Source organism: Otolemur garnettii, unplaced genomic scaffold (assembly GCF_000181295.1).
Source record: "Otolemur garnettii isolate 467f Iridium unplaced genomic scaffold, OtoGar3 scaffold00043, whole genome shotgun sequence".
In the NCBI taxonomy this organism is placed as follows: Eukaryota; Metazoa; Chordata; class Mammalia; order Primates; family Galagidae; genus Otolemur; species Otolemur garnettii.
Genome location: NW_003852438.1, coordinates 10,420,779 through 10,425,872, shown reverse-complemented (window position 1 = coordinate 10,425,872; position 5,094 = coordinate 10,420,779). Strand labels below are relative to the sequence as shown.

The 5,094-nt window shown below is 45.1% G+C and overlaps 1 protein-coding gene and 1 long non-coding RNA gene across 2 annotated transcripts in view; one reads left to right on the top strand and one right to left on the bottom strand.

Moving 5' to 3' along the window:
* Nucleotides 1–4,958, top strand: part of LOC111725534 — a 20,191-nt gene extending 15,233 nt beyond the window's left edge. Inside the window, exons 2-3 of the long non-coding RNA XR_002773581.1 lie at nt 3,408–3,540; nt 4,785–4,958. This is a non-coding gene — a long non-coding RNA (uncharacterized LOC111725534). The remainder of the gene's footprint in view (nt 1–3,407; nt 3,541–4,784) is intronic.
* The window catches only part of IKZF4 (IKAROS family zinc finger 4), a 39,450-nt gene that overhangs the window by 30,267 nt on the left and 4,089 nt on the right, over nt 1–5,094 (bottom strand). Inside the window, exon 2 of the mRNA XM_023513592.1 lies at nt 3,585–3,662. The gene's annotated coding sequence lies outside the window, so the exon portion shown is untranslated. The remainder of the gene's footprint in view (nt 1–3,584; nt 3,663–5,094) is intronic.

Here is a 5,094-nt window from a genome sequence, read left to right as displayed (position 1 = left end):
CCTTAGCCACTTGAGCCACAGGCGCCGAGCCAGCACTCTTGTTTCTTAATTGCACTTAACAGGTGCTCCATGACACATCTTGGGCAAAATTAGTACTTAGCTGTCTCCAACTGGTCTAAATGCCAACTTGGTAATCCTGGAAGTGAAGAGAATTGCAACTTTGCTGTTCCGGGTCTGGTTTTCTGAGAGCCAGGAACAAATCAGCAGATGTCCTTTACTGTTTGCTCCAGTCTCCCTGCAGCACAAACTTCTTTCCCTGCCTAACCAGGCAGGCAGATATTAGTGTTCTCTTTGAGGAATTGGGTCAAATTAGGTGTGCGAGTTGGAGACACAGCACAGGGAGAAGAGGTATAAGGAGAGAGAAGGTAGTCACACAGACAGGTTTGGCTCAAAGATCTTGGAAAGAAACTGGCTCTAAGGTAACACACATAACGTCACTCAGTGATGGAGCTGGGCACGGGTACTGTATGCAGTTTAGTGATCTGAATGCAAAGAACTGGAAACAGCGAATCCTCCAATACAAAAGGAATTGCCTCTCTAGAAGGGAGGAAAGGCTGGTCACTGTCAGATAAACGGACAACTACTATACTACAGAAACTCACTTAAGTTGGGCCATTGTAAGAGACAGCTTTCCTTCCTTCCTTCCTTCCATCCCTGCCTTCCCTCTTTGCCTTCCTTTCTTTCAACAGTCTCACTTTGTCACCTTCAGTACAGTGTTGTGGTGTCATAGCTCACAGCAACCTCAAACTCTTGGACTGAAGTGATTCTCTTGCCTCAGCCTTCCAAGTAGCTATGACTACAGGCACCCGCCACAACTCCTGGCTATTTTTAGAGATAAGATGAGGTTTTGCTCTGACTCAGGCTGGTCTCAAACTCCTGAGCTCAAGCAGTCCACCTGCCTTGGCTTCTCAGAGTGTTAGGATTACAGGGGTGAGTCACCGTGCCTGTCTCAAGACAGATTTTCTTTCCCTGGTTCCTTCCATAGGGTCTTGCTCTGTCACCCAGTCTGGAGTGCACTGGCATGGTCTTGGCTCACTGTAGCCTGAAACTCCTGGATTCAAATGATCCTCCGATCTCAGCCTCTGGAGAATCTGGGTGTACAGGAGCACACTGTAGTGCTCAGCTTATGTATACATACATATATATATATATATACACACACACACACACACACATATATTTTTTAGACAGTCTCCCTTTGTCACCCTCAGTAGAATGTGACCTCAAATTCCTGGGCTCAAGTGATTCTCTTGCCTCAGCTTCCCAAGTAGCTGAGACTACAGGCACTCACCATAACGCCTGGCTATTTTTAGAGATGGGGTCTCACTCTTGCTCAGGCTGGTCTCACTCATGAGTTCAAGCAATCCACCTGCCTTGGCCTCCCAGAGTGCAAGGATTACAGGTGTGAGCCCCTGCACCTGGCTCAACTTATTTATTTTTTAGAGACAGAGTCTTCCCAGTCTGCCATGCAGTGGCGATTCACAGGCAAGGTCTGATCATAGTGCACTACAGCCTCAAATGCCTAGCCTCAAGCAATCCTCTGGCCTCAGCCTCTTTTTTTTTTGAGACAGAGTCTATGTTACCCTCAGTAGAGTGCTGTGGTATCACAGCTTACAGCAAACTCAAACTCTTAGGCTTAAGCAATTCTCTTGCCTCAGACTCCCAAGTAGCTGGAACTACAGGCGCCCACCACAATGCCTGACTATTGTTTGGGTGTAGTTGTCATTGTTGTTTGGCAGGCCCGGGCTGGGTTCAAACCCACCAGCTCTGGCGTATATTGCTGGCACCCTAGCCGCTGAGCTACAGGCGCTGCCAGGCCTGTAGCTGTGGCTAGGACTACAGGTGTACACAACTGAACCAGGCTCCTCCCTATTCTTTTGACTGTATTTAGCTTACTAAGAGCTCTCCATGGCCCGGTCTTTCTCCCATCAACATATCACATTTGAATAGGAATGAACATCCTTTCCAGACAGAAGATTTCCCACCAGAATCAATGATAGGCGACAGTGAGAACCAATCCAGAGACTGACTTCCAAGGGCAGGTCAGGCATCAGCTTCCACCTCTATATCCCCCAAAATATTCTCACAGCACTAACTATTGGTTAAAAAAAAAAGTGAGAAACTCAAGTTTTCTGTATGTAGTGGCTCTGAAAGCCTGAAATAAGATGGACATCACAAGTAATGAACTCTTCAAATGCTCCAAAGAATCCTGTTTGAGGGCGGCGCCTGTGGCTCAGAGGAGTAGAGCACCGGCCCCATATGCCAGAGGTGGTGGGTTCAAACCCAGCCCCAGCAAAAAACCACACACACACACACACAAAAGAATCCTGTTTGATCCAGTGACACTACAAAAATGGAATTTAAGGTCCAGGCAGTTGCTCATGCCTGTAATCCTAACACTCTGGGATACTGAGGTGGGTGGATTGACTGAGTTCATGGATTTGAGACCAGCCTGAGGAAGAGCAAGACCCTTATCTCTAAAAACAGCCGGGCATTGTGGCAGGCACCTGTAGTCCCAGCTACTTGGGAGGCTGAGGCAAGAGAACTGCTTGAGCCCAAGAGTTTGAGGTTGCTGTGAGCTGTGATGCCACAACACTCTACCAAGGCCAACAAAGTAAGACTGTCTCAAAAAATAAAAATAAAAAAACAGTCGGGCATTGTAGCTGGCATCTGTAGTACCAGTTACTTGAGAGGCTGAGGCAAGAGAAGCATTTGAGTCCAAGAGTTTGAGGTTGCTGTGAACTATGATGCCATAGCACTCTATTGAGGACAATAAAGTAAGACTCTATCTAAAAAAAAAAAAAATTGGAACTTAAAACATGTTCATTGTGGCTTAGTGTATAGAAATGTACTAAGGAGAATGTTGGGAAATAGAGTGGAGGAGGAGAGAATGGCAAGGATTCATGCCATCTCTTTGATTATTATTCACAAACTGCAATAGGAAGAGGTAAAAGAACATTTTTCTCCAATTTCCCAGAGCACCTGAGTCCTGAAGTGGAGCCCCCTGGTTATTAATAAGAGAGAACTTCCCATGTGCTGTGGGTGTGAGCAGTTCAGGTACTACTAGTAGATCAAACCCACAGCAGCAGCATCTACTATTTGTGCCTTTTTCAACTGGCACAAATCTGAGTGAAATCTGAGTGAAAACATGTTGGAATCACACAGCTGGCTCTGCTGTCTATCAGGGGTTTGTATAATTGGGGAGGGTAAAGGGCAAAGGAATCAGACATTGTCTGCAAACTGACTGCATGCCCCTTTCCAGGAAAAGACCTAGACATTTAGCAATTTGCAGCTCTGAAATGATCTTTAGGGTCAACCTACTGCTCTCTGAAGAAAACCCACCAACCTCTGCTCAGCTCATGTGTCTGTCTTTACAGTGGAAAGATCTGACTCATTTTTTTCACCAGGCTGTAGATGGTGACCTTCTGTCTACACATAATACAGATGAAGACAGCTCAGCTTCGTTATCTAAGTGCTTGGGGAGCAGTGCAAAAGGGATCAGGTCATCCTAGGAATAGCCAGCCTCTAAAATAAGAAGGGGTAAGAGCTGAGAACACAACAACCGGGCAGTGGGAAAATGTCACCTCATTGTTTCCTTTTAGATCTCAGATGGATGCATCTTTTCTCTTGTTCTTTGTGCTTCCCTGTCTTCCTCATGCAGACTGTGGAAGAGACAGAAGGCTAAGGTTTATGGATGGGAGAAGAAATAATCCTACCTCTCCTGTGTCTCATTTTAGGACTTAAGGAGCTGAGGAAAAGGGCCAAGCTAAACATTTTGAACCAGTAGGTGTGATGCACATGAGATAACACTTTCTGGTTTTCTGGGCATACCCCTAAGTATAGCCCTGTGTTTACAGAATGGCCCCACAAGGTCACTGCTGTTCAGTTTTATGTCTGGGCAGGAGTGGGGAAAGTAGGGCAGAGGAGTTCAAGTTGAGATTTATAATCATCAGTTTTGGAGCCAAAGATGCCCCAAACAGGGTTAGCTTTCTCAAGTAGAGTTTGAAATTACATGGAAGTCTCAATTAACTATTCTAACTGGAGTAGGGTGGCAAAAATTTAGAAGAGACAGTGCCCAAAAGTCCCTTATACATGCTGATCAAAAGAGTTCACTGTTTTGGGGGGCCAGAAAGGTACTTTTAGGCTCCTCTGCTAACAAAGAATCTTGCTCTGATAATCCAATTTGGCAAGCCTCTCTGCTTCATGTGGAGGGCTTATGGCAAGGATGCTTCAGGACCTGGGAAATCTTGGAGCGGGAATGAAGTTGAGAGATAATCTCCAATCTCTTGGCTTCTAACAAAAGAAACTAAGCCCAGAGTCACCTATCTGGTTAGCAATAGAAGTAAGACAAGTAGAACCCAGGATACTAGGAGAGGGTTTTTTCTACTGGAGCACAAAGTTTAATCTTGCCCCAGCTGGAAGGTTTGGGCCTCTCTGCTTGCCTTCTTTATTGGGTTCCAAAATGAATGGTTTTTGGGTCTGCATCTTGGTGACCTAAATATATCCTTGAACTGGAAACATAGGCTTATGGATAGGAGGAAAAATAATCCTCTTCCTACTATGCTTCTTTTCAGTGATTATGGGCCTGAGGAAAATACCAAACTAGATGGTAAGTCTCTTTAAGGTAGAAATAGGGCTCCTTGGGCCAAGGACTACCTCAATATATGTATAGCATCAGAGCCTAAAAGGTGGATTCTGCTGCAGGGACTAGGCCATTTGCTCAGCACTACTCTTTCTTAGATGCTTTTGTCTGATAAACCTTGAACCTATCTCTCTGCTTCCAGAACAGAGTCTATAACTCTTCTAAGAAGAGGAAGCAAATCAATCAGTCTGGAATTCAAAGCCTTCTCCAGCAGAGTCAAGAGACCAATAAAGAAAGGGAGTCCCTCTGCCTGTGGCACTGTCCACATTCACAGGATCCCACTTGTTCCTACAGAGTAAAATGATGCTAGAAATACCTGCCCCAAAATAACTTCTCTTTCTTTTTCCTTAGTTATGTTGTGTGTGTGTGTGTGTGTGTGTGTTTTGGGAGGGAGAGAGAGAAAGAAAGAAAGATGGCCAGTTTGGAGAAAATAATTCCTTTTTTTTTTTTTT